General features: G+C 40.3%; 1 protein-coding gene across 4 annotated transcripts in view; it reads right to left on the reverse strand.

Annotated features, from left to right (window-relative positions):
* The window catches only part of CCSER1 (coiled-coil serine rich protein 1), an 874804-nt gene extending 860121 nt beyond the window's left edge, over window positions 1–14683 (reverse strand). The window contains exon 1 of one of the 4 annotated variants that reach the window (XM_075609982.1): window positions 14339–14681. The gene's annotated coding sequence lies outside the window, so the exon portion shown is untranslated. Of the gene's footprint in view, window positions 1–14338 lie in introns of all 4 variants that reach the window. The other 3 variants (XM_075609990.1, XM_075609996.1, XM_075610004.1) reach the window with 3 other exon arrangements.
* Window positions 14684–16848: the final 2165 nt, after the last annotated feature.

Consider the following 16848-nt stretch of genomic DNA (forward strand, 5'->3'; position numbering starts at 1 on the left):
CATCTATTTTCCTGTTCGCAGGGAAAGGGTTAAGAGAGGTCTCCCAAATATGTATAAAGGGCGTTTTATCCCAAACGATAATTAGTGTGTATAATAAAAACACAAAAACAAGGGACAGCCTTATAAGACTTAGTGCTTCTTTGCTATTATTAACCCTGTTTTGCTTCTGAATTCTTTATGAAATGCAGTATAAGAAAAGCCATTCATTCACATTTCTTCATTTTTCAAAAGAGACGGCCAAAATATAACAAGGTAAACTCCAATATGCGGGTTTAACACAAGGGGTGTGATGCATCAAGACAAAATTGGACCAAATTGACGCAAATGGTGTCATTTATATGTTGTGTCGATGTATTAAAGCTCTTGTGCCATGTGCACTAGCCCGCGATTGTGAGGAGTTAGGGACACATTATTTGAAGCACAGATTATAATTACATGTAACAAACTCTGCGTCAACGCCCGGCACTTTTTTTTATTTTGCATTTAAGTAAAGAAAAACTTTTTGGCTAACAACTTGTGTCAAATGTATGAAACACATTCGTACATTAGAAACAAATGCAAACCAAAAATGGAGCAAAACAAACTTTTATTGCTTTGTACATTGATACAGTTGATACATTGATACTCCCTCAGAACCTTATCCTTTTCCTGTGTCTAACAAGTTATGTCTTCTGCTTTACCAGTTCTTTTTCATGGACTTGCAAACAAAAAACTGTGCATTGTGTAGGGGGGAAAAAACAACTATTGAACTCCAACTTTTTGGCATCTGTTGCACAAAAGATTTTTGCAAAGATGTCTTCAACTGTGAAATTCATTTGGGATTGAAGCAGAAAAAAAATATGCCTATGGCAACTCGTTAATAACTTCACATAGGAAAAGTCTTTCAAATATTTAGCTTGCAGATATTTCAACAAAAAGCTGTATTAGACAATCAAGTTTCCATCCGGTTATGGTAATGGAGTCTGCGCCCCCCATTGAGTGAAAACCATTCTGCTTTGCACCGCAAAAACACACCGGGAGACACAATCATTGCGAAATGAACTCTACGCTACTATTTTATTCTGCTTCTTCTGTGGCTTCGGCATATTTGCCCCCAATGTTTTACCTACATCAAAAGTAAGATTGTAGTGTGTGTAAGCATTCAGGATCACATATGTCCCCTTTCAAGTTCATGGTTCCTTCTGTCTTTAAACAGTATATAAACAGTGGGGATGCTGAATAAAAGTGTTACTCCAGGTTTTTCCAAACAAAACGAATGTGCATGACTGAAAGTCCATGGTTACTGGAAATGGTGCTGCAAGCTGAAGAAGTTTTAGCAAAATTGGAGCAAAATTATAATATTTATGAATTTGCTGTATACTTTAATATACTGTATTTAGAATATATCCCTTACTATGTGTAACAGCAATATAACAGTTAAAGAACTTTATTTAATCATAACACCAGATGAAAGAAACATAAATAAAAAGCCCAGGGAAAAATATGGACATCTGTTTTGTGGTGTATTTTTTTTTTTTTTTAACCAACTACACTAAACAAAAAATAAAATAGGGAATTACATATACTCCATCTCTATTAATTCTGCTAGAGTAAAGCAACGTTATTTAAAATGTGGTCTTAGATTTACAAATTAGCCAGCAGCTATGTTTAGAGTGCTATAGCATAAGGGCTTGTCCAGGCTGAGAGCGAGCGTGATCAAATACATTGAGACAATGTGTTTGACCAGCGTGCGTGTGAGCGCACAGCGCACAGCTGCTCGGCGAGACAAATCAATTTGATTTGGCCGCTCGCTGGAGCGTCGAGTCAGAGTTTTGCCCAACGAGGCCAACCAGCTCCGTGATGTCATAGCTGTGCCCCCAGAAACACCCCCTGAGTGCTCAACTAGCTAGCCAGGAATCGCCTTGCGCCTGACATCATGGTGCTCGAGCACCAGCGTGCTCGGTTGCCCCCTGGCCGCAGCCTAAGAAAGAAAAGCAAGACTCACTATTGCCAACAGAACACATTGTGGATGGCACCTTTTAAAAGTCCTACAAGTGTTCAACATACTTAATAAATATGTTGTGTATTTTCATTTTAAAGAGCAGGCTTTAAGATTGTTCTAAATAATTAAATTGGATGGCAATTTTAGTGTAATAATAATAAGTCAATTATATATATATACTAGCTTTTGTGCCGGCTCTGCCCGGGGAATGTAATATTGAATACATCTCCCCGCCCCCCTCTCCCCACTGCTTCCGGCACATCTTCCCGGCACCCCCCCCCCCCCACCCCCTCGCTGCTGGATGTAGTGCGGAGTGAGATTTGTCTCTGTCTGTGTATGTGCCTGTGTGTGTCTGTCTGTGTGTATGTGTGTGTGTGTGTGTGTCCCCGCAGCCGGAACATGTCCCCGGGCCCGCCCCATTTTCCCCTGTTCCCCCGCTGGCGACACATCTCCATTTATATATATTTACATTTGCATATTTGTCGTTGTGCTACGTGGTGCTGTTTCAGAGATTTCGATGCTTCGGACATACAAAGAAACAAACAAACGGAATCCAACTTAGAATTATAGTATATATATATATATATATATATATATATATATATATATATATATATATATATATATATATATATATATATATATATATATACATTTATATACATTTATATATATTTACATTTGCATATTTGCTTTGCTGTGGAGGGTTTTTGTCACTTTTTTTACTCACCATAACTTAACTCAGTATTATGGTAAACCCCATCCATTAGCTTCTCTGCATACCCAGTTTACCAACCCCACACTGATGAGACCCATAAAGGTCGAAACAGCTGTCTGTGGGTGGGTTTTCTGGGTATGCACCTTAACCCTGGCTGTGCTCAAAGCTGTGACCATGCAGCAAGCTTAAGCCTATAGGGAACCATGTTAAAAATGGTTTTTGAAGCAAAAAGTGGCACTGTGTGCTCATTTGCATGTCATTCCCCAGAATCCCTTGCTGCAGTGGAAGTGCTGTGTGCTGGGTGATAATGGTGAAAGGCGGGGTTGCAGACCTGCCTAAGACATGCAGCTGAGCATACAGTTGTATTTACATTTGTATATATATATATATATATATACACACAGTTTCACTAATGTGCTAATTAAAGAAAGCATTATAATAAATACAAGGCTCATTAATAGAAAGATCTGAATTTAATTATCACATTCATGAGCTCATTAATTTTTTGTTGACTTTTTTAATGACTAGCAAAAGAAATACTTTGCAGAAGCAAAATTGGTTAAATCTGCTTAATAAACCATCACACGTTGTGGCACCATCACACAACTGGCATTCAGGCAGAAAAAGATCCTGTTTCACACATTTTGGGGGTTATGTATTACAGCCTCCCTGTTGCAAACAAAAGGCAGACTGGGGCTAACAAACGGTGCCAGAATTAACCCGGATTCCCCAGGTTTGCTTTAGTTTCCTTGTTTTGCAGCCAGCCGAATAAGGGGGTCTGTGTATCAAAGCAAAAGTGGTGCAGTTCTGGGGCAATAAGATGTATGAAAGAAAAAATCCTGGAAATTTCAATAGGATTTTTTCTTTTATACCTACGGTATAGTGCATGGGTTGCCCCAGAACTGCACCAATTTTGCTTTAATACATATGGGTCCCCCTAAATCTCTATCCAGAATGGAAACAAAGGGCTGTGCTGTGAATCAGACACAATGTGGGTTACTGTATTACCTGCAATAAGTGCCTTTCTGTGCAAGAACTGCTATATTCGCACAAATTTGCGTCTCGCTGTATTGTTGCATGTCCAAACCGCGCGATTAGAGCTTTGTTTTGAAGCGATTTCGTTCTAGCTGTGCAAATCCGCAGTTTGACCAAAATGGGTCAAATGTAGGTAATCCGCTGTGTGATCTCATGAAGTTTTGTTAATTCTGTTTGAAATAAAAACAAAGTGAACATTAAACGGTTGGTATGTTTACTCACACAATGTGAGATTTTAATTGACACCGGTTTTTAGAAGCGGAAAAGCTGCTGGCATGCGGCGAGATCACACATTTTTACCACTACATATTGCCTTGTCCAATCATACGATTTGACAAGGACAATCTCGCAGTTAATAGAATAGGCCCCTATGTGAATTTCTTGCAAGCAATAAAATGTCCTGATGTGACACAGTATTTATCAATATGTCTACTCATGAAAACACATTTCCCATCCCCGGGTTTCTATTTATTCTGATTTATTATTCATTTATTATTGATGCTTCAAAAATCACTGTGAAAGACTTTTTCCTCAGCCTTCTGGAAATGGTTAACACTTTCAACAACTAATATGAAAACATCTGAGGCTATTTAGGAAAAGAAGAAAAAAAAAAAAAGAATGAGTAATAACCTTTTCTAATCAGGCAGATTTTACTATAGCAGCAGAAAATTACTAAAGTAATCCAATAAAACAGGATTATACCGCAGGACACTAACCTCCTGTAGAATCTGTCCTTTAAAATATGCTAACTGAACATTTTTCCTTTGGCAATTTTCCCACATGTTAAAAAGGACCTAGTAGCACTTGCATTGTAATATTTCACAGACCTGTCTAAAATGGCATGAAATGTTTAAGAAGTACATTTCTTTAATCAAATCCTTTTACGATTTCCATTGCACACAAAAAAAAAAATGACTTGTTCGTTCATCCTATGAAACATGTACAGCACTGTGGAAAAATCTATTAAATTAATGAAAATTGATGAAGACACTCTCACCTGAGGATGGGACTTAAGTGGTCCTGGAATCTTGAGCATATAAAGATCTTACATACACCAAGTCAGTTCTAAATATTCATCTTTTTCAAATCGGCCTCATTTCTCTATTTAGCATTGTGGTTGCATATTTCATTTTAAATGCTCCATCAATATTATATATTCATGGAAAACTGATAGAAGTTAATATTTTTCACACAAAAAAATTGGCCCTCATGTGTGTTGTCTCAGAAAGGTCGATCAAAACGCATAATTTCCCCGTATTTTAGTGCCTTGACGCAGGGTCGCCTACAGTGGGGAGAGCTGGGACAACTGTTGGGCCCAACTTCTGGCTGCCGGGCCTCTCTTTGCTGCTGGGCCTCAGATGCTGCAGCGGGACTTCCACACCAGCTGGTCAGCGCCAGAAGTTACTCCCAACATCCGCATCGCGTGCCGGACTGATGCGACACTGGAGGCCTCTCCCCGAAATGTAAAAATGTGTGTGTTGTGATGGAGGGAATTGTGTGTGTATTGTAGGGGAAGGGGGGGGGGGGGGGGGGGGGCATCCCGTATTATAAAAATGTTAATGTGGCAACTCTATGTATATGTGAATGATGTGGCACCGGGAGGTAACATTGGATACATATGTTGTTACATTAATATTTTTCATTTATAGCAACTGTTATATATATTTCCAAACTGGGCAGCACCTTCAAACTAGCAATCAAGGAGACATGAGAGGCTAACCTAAAAGCCCTCTCTCCTATCTATTGTCTGTTGGTGGGCCAAGTTTAAGAAGGTGCGTCCCACTAACTTTCAGCAGAAGGGAGAGGTAATTGTATCCATTGTAAATCTGAGGGATAACATGAGCCACACCCAGTTTGGGGGCGGTGTGGTAAGGTTCATTCAATGTCATCCTAGGGGGAAGAGTTATTGATATACTGGCAGGAGCCACTAAGAAGCTTCTCTACCAGGGACGAGTAATGAGCAACGGGAGAAATCCCATTCTTTTACCCTGGCCTCTGGGAGGCAGAGAAGTAGCTATCCCTAATATTTACTGGCACATTACCTCCACTTTTACAGAGACATGCGAGTGAGATAATAGACAAGCGAAAGAAGGAATTATGCAAAAAGTTCTATCTAAAAAATGTAAACAAGAGTTTGTAAATACAGAAGAACTGTGAGGCAACTCTTGCTCAGCTAATTATTCAAAATTATGGTGAGATGGTAAAGGGGCATACGGGAGTCAAAAAGTATCAGTCAGAAGAGAAGACACCGTTTGCTGCACCCTGAACCAAAGATGTGCAATGTATCAATTAAATATAAAACTTTAATTCAACAATAATAAGGGGAACTATATAATGTGTTTATCACTTATTAGATATTCTTCTTTGCAATTATTGTTGAATTAAAGTTTTATTTCTAATTGATATTGATCACTTTTTATATAGTTTATAGTTTCATTGATTAATCACATTATGTAGTGTCTCTTTTTTTAATTACTGTTGAATTAAAGTTTTATTTGTAATTGATACACTGCACATCTTCGTTTAGAGTGCGGCAAACAGTGTCTTCTCTTCTGATTTATATAGTCTGCAAGTAATTGTGGAATTGTTTTCCCTTTTTACATCTTCATTTTGTGAGATACATCTGAGGGGTTAATTAAACCAACAAGGTGCTAAACTGTAAGAATATAATCAGCCGGCATTATAAAATATTGTTCTTTTTAAACTTTTGTTTTAGGAAATGTAATTGTATTCGCAAAAATAGGCTATAAAAATACATTGTAAACAACAATTACAATATGGAGCCCTTAGACCAGTGTTTTTCAATAGGTGTTCCTAGGAACCCTTCTGTTCCCAGGGCATCACTAAAGGGTTCCTTGCAATTGTCATGTAATTTGAAGATGGTACCAAATACAGAAGAATTTACAATGCATCTGATCACAGTCTTCCTTACAATGCAGCTGATCTCAGACGCGCCATTAGAGAGGATTGGGGTTCCATAGGCTGCGCTTATAGTGCCGGTTTACGGTGACAGCGACGTCGCGGCAAAACAAATGCAGTAAGGGCGGCGCAACGGAGCGACAGATTGGTCGCAATCGCTGGAAGTCATCTCTATTTGATTTTCCAGCGACCGTCGCCAGACCATCGTGTCGCCATCGCTATAAGCGTAGCCTTACAATGAAGCTGATCTCAGACATACTATTAGAGAGGGTTGGGGTTCCACAGAATTTCCAAATATAATTACAGCATAGGGTTCCTTAAAGAAGAAAAGGCTTGAAACCACTGCCTTAAGAGTGTTGAGGGTGATTATGCCCCCCGAGTGCTGAAGAAACATAAAAGGTTTTGTTGCTAACGATGTTCAAGTCACAATAGCAATAATATTCTTACTAGACAAAGCATATATGCTTTTTTGGCGGACCTGTGGATTTTAATACTATCCATGATCATAGTTCTATTTTTCCACAATATCATAATAATAATTACATAAATTATAGTCCACATGCTAACGAAAACATAGATAAGTGAATATGAAATTGTATAAATTGTATAAATCTTGAATTCACACTTACACAATCTTTATACAGTATCAATATGTTCACGACCCTTAAAGCAAACAATACGTCTAAGAATATTGTTTCTAAAGAACTGCTGTAGCAGTCTAGAAGAACTGGAAACAGACATACACATCCCAACAGCAGAAATAAAAAGATGCCTTTCTATATTCAACATAACATAAACATTTAGTAAACATGATATTTTATTTATTAACGCATACATTTTGTAAAACTTGGTTTAACTTTGCTCTTGTTACAGTGGTGTTCCCCTATCTCCAAAATAATACAACTTTGTAAGACCATCCCCCGGATTCTGTCCCTAGCTGAAATCATATTAAATGTCAGTGGGGGTTTCAGACTCACTTGCAACCCACGCTCCCCCCCCCCCCAGGCACCAGTGAATTTTGGAATACTCAGTATCTATTGGCTCATGTTCCCTTTCTAGTTTTAAAAGTATTCACCCTTTTCTAGCCTTTTACTAGGGAGATGCTTTTAAAAAGACAGCACTACAATCCAAATCTGTTCTACGGAATTCCATGGATTGTTTTGACCAAATCCGTCCCCCCTCCCCCCACCAAAATTTGTCTGCGGATTGGGTACTAAAAAAGCCAAACGGATTTTTAAGAATCCAAACTCGGATTTCATGTTGAATCTGAAATCTGTTGCCAGATTGTTAAAAATGAGAGAGAGAGACTTTCAAATGGAGGTGTCTCTAGAAAATCAGTGGTTGTGGGTTCTAGTCCTGTTGGGTCTGAACCAATTCCAGTTACTAGGTTGGTGCCTTGGTCTTAAGAACTATATATAGTTCATATGGAAATCTTTTTAGGAAGTGGGGGATTTAACTCATTTAAATATACTTTGCCTAGGCAATATCATATCTCCCAACCAGGTACGGCAGGTGTGCTCCCTTTTCAGCACAGGCGTCTCTTTTTTCTCTTTCTCCCCTTTCTCCCACCCTCCCCCTCTCTTCCTCCCTCTCTCATGTGGTTTGAACCAGAGAGTCTTGTGGTGTACGGCCGTGGCAGTTCTATAAGGGGAAATCCCCAGTTCTGGAGATATGTTAAGGGACAGCTTCCAAGATCGCATCACGACTTCCTTCCAATCACAAACAATGACTTTATACTGTCGGTCAGAGTTACTGACTGAATCACAGGATGTTTTCTGCCTGCTGCATTTATACTCCTGAAAATGTTGATGATTTCCTGATCTGGGAACTACCAATGGAAAAAAGATAGCAAGGAGCATCCTAATATAAATCATTTTATTTTCCTTTTCATGTCAAATGTATCACAAGAAACTCAGAATTCTGAATATCGAAACAATTGAAACTATTTTTTTTGGACTGATGTATTTATTGAAGGTGGGCGCCTCTATACTAGGTTTATTTACAGGATCGTAGGTAGCGCAAACATTGTTTTAGATCTCCAATCCTCAAGTTCATGATGGGGACCATATTGTTTGGTCTGTGATTTTTCTGTTCAAAACCTCCCTGAATTTTTTCCCCCTAAAAAGAGCAAAAAAAACGAGGCTCACTTTTTGTTAGAGGGACAGTATGTTTTAAAGGGTGTCATATACTTAAAAATAAAATAGATATTGTCGCTGAACGGCTTCCCATTATGGCCTCCTTGCTACACATAAATGCAGTATTACCATGCATTGAATACCCTGACACGTTCCAAGGGGCCAACACTGAATGAAGTAATTCAGTCGCCAGAATGGCTCTCCTAGACCGGAATGGACTCGCTGCGACCCAGTACCTGCCGACGTTTAGCCGCAGAGGCACCCTCCGCCACAGCCGCTCTGCCGCTGGCCGCTTCTACGAGAAGGTACAATTAGGGTAGGGGTTCACTTTAAGGGTTTTAATGGTTACGGTAGGGGGTTAACATTAGGGGTTTTAGTGGTTAGGATAGGGGGTGTACTTTAGGGGTTTTAGCGGTTAGGATAGGGGGTGTACTTTAGGGGTTTTAGAGGTTAAGATAGGGGGTGTACTTTAGGCGTTTTAGCGGTTTGGATAGGGGGTTAACTTTAGGAGTTTTAGCAGTTAAGATAGGGGGTTAAGTTTAGGGGTTTTAGCAATTAGGATAGGGGCTTAACTTTAGGGGTTTTAGCTGTTAGGATAGGGGGTTAACTTTAATGGTTTAGCAAATAGGTTAAGGGATTAGGGTAAGGGGTTAAGGTTTTTAGGGTAGGAACAGCATTAGTATTAAGGGGTTTTAGGGTAAGGACGAAGTTAATAACTTACCTTAATGGCAAAGTATCCAGTGCCTGTGTCCATGCGGTGAGGTCACTTGTGGCAAAACGCCAGTGGATATTTGGTCGCAGCGAAACGGCAACGGCCAAATGTCCTAGACTGCTCCTAAACAGGTCGCTAGAGACCTATATCGGACAAGTTAAGAATAGTTTTTGTTTAACATGGGGCTCAGTTACCAAAATATGATGAAAAAATCTCAGAGGCGATTGTTCTTTTAAAACAGCAGTACAAGCTGCCGTTTTTTTTTTTTCCCCTTTAATATGTGCATCAATACAATCCACACAATGATAAGTAATTAGCTAAGTTGCAGATCGATCCGTTCTCCTGTGATCAATCAGCGGAGATTCGGCTTGGGGGTTCACTAAATGGCTGTCAGTGCAGCAGAAGAGGACCAAAGATGCAAAGTTCTGTGGGGAAGATCATGTGACCAGACAGTCACTAGCTACAATTGGTACACTGCTAGAGGGAGGGCAGGGCTCAAAAAGGGGTGTGCCAGAGCCTGTTTCAGATGAGGATAGGGATGGGACTTTGTAAATGGTTGCTATAGAAACAAGAAATGCTCGTTACATTATTATACATTCAAAATGTAATTTAGAGTTGTTTAAAAAAAATACTACAAGTATTTTCTCATAGTACAGAACTAATTTATTAAAAAAAAGCACATGTAGGATATTGTTTGGACAGCAGCTTTAAATAGTTTGACAGGTAGGTGAGACGCAAAGATTCCACAAAGAACAGTACAGTTTCCTGCAAACATTAAATAAATATACCTTTGGTGTCTACACATATATGGATCTCTCATAATCTTGTTAACTAAAGCATTGACTAGATTAGGTGCACTGGGGTCCTAGTTCTGTTTATTTTGTGTTATGCGTACTGAAAATAACATACTGTATGAAGAAGAGACATTAAAAAGATGGAGAGATATGCAAGGTACAGTAAGACACTAGAGTTTAATTATGCAGTCTACTGTATGTTTGACTGAATTTGCAAGGTAATAGATGAAAGCTACACACAACTAAGAAAATATAGGACAAGTTGGGTGTGGGAAAGCTCTCATTTTCTCACTGAATTTGTTCTGGTATCTTTCATGTACACACCCCAGTATATGAGGCATGTGCTTTACATTTTTGAAGGATTCCAATACCTTCCTCAGATGCTTGAAGATGTTGTGCACCTGCAGGACGTCAGAATTCACTGGGTACTGGAAGCATGTGATGACCCTGCTTTGTTTATGGCTCAAATGTATAATAACAAAACTAAAATGTACAAACATTACATTTACATGCCTAGCAGCTTGGATTCAACATATTGACTTTTAACTTTATAGACTACAATGCATTTGCACTTAAAGCAGCTTCCCCTTTTTCTTTCTTTCTTTCTTATTTTTATATGTAACCATGTATAATTCTACATTCTTACCTAAGCTGGCTATCGTTTGGTGCTCCTATTAAAAATCTGTACAAATCCCGATTGTGTGCCTAACAAAATGGCCGCCTTCTGACTTTGTGCTGCAGTCTGTGAAATGCTGCAGCTGATATATAACATCATATTACTAAGTGTAGCACATTACTGTTACAGCTTCCAGAGTAATAGACAGTCTGCTGTTTGGAACACAGGAACAAATCGGTTTGTAATACTTTGTTGCCAAAGGGCAGAGCTAACAAAAAAGTGAGTGAGAGCCTGTTTCAAAAGATGAAGTGGATGTAACTTTTTAAATAGTTGCTGTAGCAGCCAAAAGATCGTTAAAAATAGCAGTAACAAAAATGCAAACAGTATTATCTAATACTACAGAAATTATTTATTTAAACACAACATATAGGAATTTGTTTTACGTTTCGCTGCTTTAAATATGCTATGACATAATTATATAAATACGCTTTCATTTTGTTCCCAGTCAACCTGGATAGAGAACTCTGAACAATCAACTAAAAGCTCAAGGTAGCAATAAGTTATGAAAAGATAAAGCAGGTTTTAAGTACATAAGTAGTTTTTCAATCCCAAGAGAGGAAAGACCAGGTTTCTGTAGTCATTTGCCTAAGTGTAAAGCACTTCACATTCTCTGCTCTATTAGGAATTCCTTTACTAAACAACATCAATCAATTGCCTGGAAAACAACTAACCTAGAATCAAATCTGTTTGGCCAGTGGAAAGAAACACACTAACAGGCCTGTCTATAGCTTCTTGCAACCTTTCTCTGTTGAGTTCTGTGAAATACTACAAAGAAGTCATTCTTCATTACAACTATATGAATCACTTGCTAGCTTAGACAAGCCAAAATTATTTCACCTGTTATGTAACATGCACGTCTTCTGCAAAAAGGAAAGAAACTGACTGTTACATGTCACTGACAAAGTTGTTAGGCTACCATTAGGTAACTGTGATATTATTTGCAATCCGAACACACTGTGGAAGCTATACATCAATACAAAGATACATAGTTACATAGTTACATAGTAGATGAGGTTGAAAAAAGACATACGTCCATCAAGTTCAGCCTATGGTCAATTTAGACAACAGATACTTTATCCTATATTTGTACTTTACAGTATATTGATCCAGAGGAAGGCAAACAAAAACCCCAGTGAAATATCATCTAATGATATCTCATACATCATTTTTAATGTTACATTAGTAGTAAAGAGGCTCTTTGAACATGTGTCTCAGTATTAATATAGCAAGACGTTTCACCAGCTGTATTAGTGACTGATTTGCAAGTGACTTAAAGTAACAATAGGATTTATGGAATGCACATATTAAAATTTGACATGTCAGGTTCTGCATGTATAATTTCCCTGTCTTTTCTTGGCGTCAAGGTTCAATTCTGCAAGACATGAGGATGTATAAACCTCTTTGGCAAACTGATCTACACCAATGTAAAATTAATCCTAAATATATGACACATGCAGGAAAATAGTATGTAGTGTATTCCTGTGTATCTAGAAGCAAGTTTCAGAAACGTGATTCCTAGCACCAAAATATGTTTGGCATCTGTATCCAGATGGAGCATCTGTGATTTGCACCATAAGAATGAATATTATTTATTCTGTTATAGAATTTGACCATTTTGGGCCTATAACAGTATGAAAAAAACACGTCCTACACCCTTTTTAACGGTGACAGAGGAAAACAATGCAGAAATACTTCACCGAAAGTAACGGAAACCGCACATTTCTTAATACATACCATTTCCATACCTGCACTAACATACAAATGTCCTAACCTCTGACTTTCTCCATAAATTCCTAATATTGCAGAGCAACGCAGACATACAAGAATAATACATAGACGCTGCGTGTCGCAGATATATTGCAGCATGATTAACATTAAAAAAAAAAGTACTTTTGCACTAATATTTAGGGGGTGATAAAAAGGCCTGTGAAACATTGCAGAGTGAAAAATGGGGTGAAGGGCAGACAGTAGTTTATGTTAAGGGGAACAACTGTCATATCATCTAATCCTGAAAACGTCCATACAATGTACCTCCTGAACCTCATTCTCCATGGAGAAAGTAGTGCAGAGTCCTTGTAATCATATTGGTACAGGTGCACATTTGTATAGGTTGTAATGGACCAGCAAGCTTTCTGCCTAGACATAAAAAAAGTGTGTTCAAAGCTTCTGAAACTTCACAGCCCTCTTCTTCATGTGTACGCGTGCGTAATTCTGACCAATCTGTACAGCTCACTTAAGAAAGCACAAGTAGACCAAACAGACACCTTTGTAAAGTCATCAAGGCGTAAATCCCATGATAATGACCAACCAGAGAGTCCTACTCTGGACTTTTATTTGCAAGGAAATGTAGTCTTATAAGTGGACTTTTGAGGTCATGAAGCTTTAATAATTTCAGCAGAAGTAGAATGATTATACAGCAAAAACTATGGCATCACACTCAGAATTGCTGTGTATTAGAGCATCATCATTTTAGAGGGTGGAAGCCAAACATGAAATGCAGTTTCACTTACTCAATAATTGTCTGCACAAAAATGATATTACAGTACATGATGGTAACCCGTCTCCAGACTGCTTGATTGCATGAAGACAATTACAAGCTCAGCTCTTTGTACATACATTATGACTTTGTGCTTGGATCCTGCCCATACTGATACACGTTTTATGCAGCACACCACTGGATGCTAAGATGGATCTGACAGCATCCCTCAGTGAGTTACTTTTCTGTCTAAGCCCCCTACACCCCACAGCTTTTTAAACAAACAGAACAAAGCAATTTGTGTCTAATTCTCTGATTGCTGGAGCGTGGCTCGGTCACTCAAAGGGAAAAAGAAAAACACAACATCTACTCTCACATAACACGTTTCATGGTCAATTCCTATTTTCAGGGACTGCGGTTTTTCCGGGATCCCATTGCTTTCTTTTCATCACATGCTGCAGTAAAGACACAAACAGACACACTCGTCTCTGACAGTGTATAGACACCACATGCACAAGACAGCAGGGGATCGGGTTACTGACACTGCAGATCAGAGCACAATCCACCTGCAGACCTCTGTCTGGTGCTGATCATGCTCCCTACTACCAGGGACAACACAGGTGACCCCACATCACCCCAAGCAAGGGGGGCTTATACAGGCACCTGAGATATTATCACACAGCATGCAAGGCCTGCAGCATAGTGCTGACAATACACCTGAGGGGATTTGGTGAGGGGGTGTCATCTGTGTCTGTTCCTGTAGCAAAAACTGAAATGATCATACAGATACAGAGAGAGAGAGAGAGAGAGAGACAGAGACAGAGAGGGAGAGGTGTGTGTGCTGTGGGTTAGGGGGCTGATGGGGATATCTGCATTAGCAATGACATGCTACCTTGCCGTATCTGTGATGAAATCCTCTCAGGCTGAGTCCCTTCTTATGTTGCTCACTGCTTCCTCTGCTGAGAGCTGCTCCCTTTCTCAGCCCAGTTCCCTGGCAGCTCTAGTTGATCATAGTAAGGCTCCTCATGCCAGGGGTCTCCATGCCAAGTCCTCCCAGCTGGGTAAGGCAGAGTAGTTGTGAAGTGGACGGAGTGCTGGCCTCTCTGGCAGCTGATTGTGAAGGGAAGAGGAGAGCAGGGGGAGGGGTTAAGGGGGGAGGGCTCAGCGAGTGAGCAGAGAGGAGTGTGTGTCTGTATATACAGTGTGTGTATAAAGCCAGCACTGCCACCTCACAAGCAAGCAGCTCAAGATCAACCTCTTGCTTCACTACACTCCTCTCCTCCCCTAATCATTACGCGTTATATGTGTGTCCTGCCTCCTTCCCTCACAGCTTTATTGAGCACACAGTTACAGTGCCGCAAAAATGAGCAGGAGACCGGAGAGCAGGAACTATTCTGTGTGTGTGTGTGTGTGTGTGTGTGTGTGTGTGTGAGTGTGTGTGTGTGTGTAGTGGGGGTGGGGGGGTGGGGGGTGGTATTGCTGGGCGTCATACGAAATCAATAACTTACAGTACATACATTGCCATAATGTAAACATGTACAGTATACAGTACCTCCCACTCCCATAGTAGAAGTAGAGAAATCAAGGCATGAGCGGAATCTGCAAACTGTATGTTTGGCTACCAGTCTGCCCTCCCTGGCACACAAGCCCTGGAAAGAGCAGGCAGTGCCAGTACCAATTAAAAGTTTTCCCCACACAGGCAGATTCCTTGAGTGAAAGGGGAGGAGGTGGGACTAGGTCTGTGTTTTGCCCAATTCTGGGTTCAGACCTGGTACCTTAATCTAGGGACCTCTTGACTGTGTCAGGGACACCTCACATCCCTATGCCCCTTTTTCCTTTCTGGTCTGTGCTGAAGCAGGGAACTTGGCGGTGAGTTGCGTAACTGTTTTCAACGGAGGATTTTAACCAGAGGTCTGTGCCTATATGTCTCTGGGAATCTGACTTGATTCCCAGATACATTTTTGGGGTGGCCAGCAACTTCGGGCCCTGTCTACCTAGACACAATGTGACAACACTTTTTCCGCAAACCCTCCCTTGAAACTCTCAGCGTGTGAATCTCCACTGGTTAGCACTCCTGGAAAGGTCAAACACACATAAATTCTTTATTGTTGCACAATCACATACATTTCATGTACAACCAATGGGTCCAAGAGCTGACACTTTAAACCCACAAATATGGTTCAGAGGTAACCAGCCGGGCATAATACCTTTATTGATGGCCTTCACCATCACAGTGACCTCGTTTTCTTAGAGGCCAAAGCCGTCTGAAACCAGCAACTCCATCCCAGGACTGGCAGGATTGGGACTTTGAATTTGGCCCAGAGGAGAATGAGACCACGGACAGTGTAACCTCTGGGGGAATAAATATGCCATGTTGGTCAATTCAGACACTTCAGCGTTCTCGTCTACAACTACGTCAGGCTCTGTGTCCACTAAGGCAGCCCCAGTAAAATCCTTACTTTGGGAAGATCCAGGTTCTAGGGGTATGTCCCATATATGTGTCGCACTAGGTTTCTTCTAGAGGATGGGGATCTGGTAGATCACAGGTGGACTGAAGGAGAGCTTAGTCCCGAGGAGATGGCTGAAACACTAAGGTGCAGGGAGCATGAGATGCGCTTTGGAATACTACAACCAAAGGGTGTAATCTTTAGGTACTGCGAGCCACCAGTGCAGGAACCCGTGTTCTGGGTATTGCCAGGCCATGCCGAAGGTCGTAGGCTTAACAAGACATGTGGTGCAGCGATATAGACAGTCACATGGGTTCGAGTGTCCCTACGTTCCAGAACCTACGATAAGAGAGGTGGAAGAAAACCGGGAACAATGACGGATTGATGTCATTAGGGTCTACATAACATTGCACAGTAAAAGCAGTTTCTACCACTTAGAAGACCGGGTGGCATATCTTGTAGGGGTGTGGAAAGTAGGCAGATCCATTTACATGGATAGAGTGGAAAGACATCCAAAAAGAGTATTTTCAGTCACTGTACTGGATAGTACTAGTGCTTTGGTCCATAAGCCAGACCTGCAGCATTACTATTAGATAGTAAATAGGTTCTCCATGTTGGGAGGAACCAGTGTAATTTCTAATGCAGTGATATGATGGTTGTTTCATATGAATACTGTAATGTACTGTATTTTACAGAGATATGTATGTCACCTCTGTCGGTATGCTGTGGTAACTGTATATCATGTGAGCATACTACTGTTGATAAACACTGTTATTTTTGTTCTGTTCCAGGTTCCCAGATAAGGGATGGTACACCAAATTTCAGTTCCAAGTGGGGACCATTGGATTCCACCAGAGGGAGAATGTAGCCATGCCTGGTTTGGCTACCAGTCTGCCCTCTCTTGCATGCAAGCCCTGGTAAGAGCAGGCAGTGCCAGTACCAATTATGGCTTTTC

The sequence above is a fragment of the Ascaphus truei genome, chromosome 1 (genome assembly GCF_040206685.1).
Source record: "Ascaphus truei isolate aAscTru1 chromosome 1, aAscTru1.hap1, whole genome shotgun sequence".
Classification (NCBI taxonomy): domain Eukaryota; kingdom Metazoa; phylum Chordata; class Amphibia; order Anura; family Ascaphidae; genus Ascaphus; species Ascaphus truei.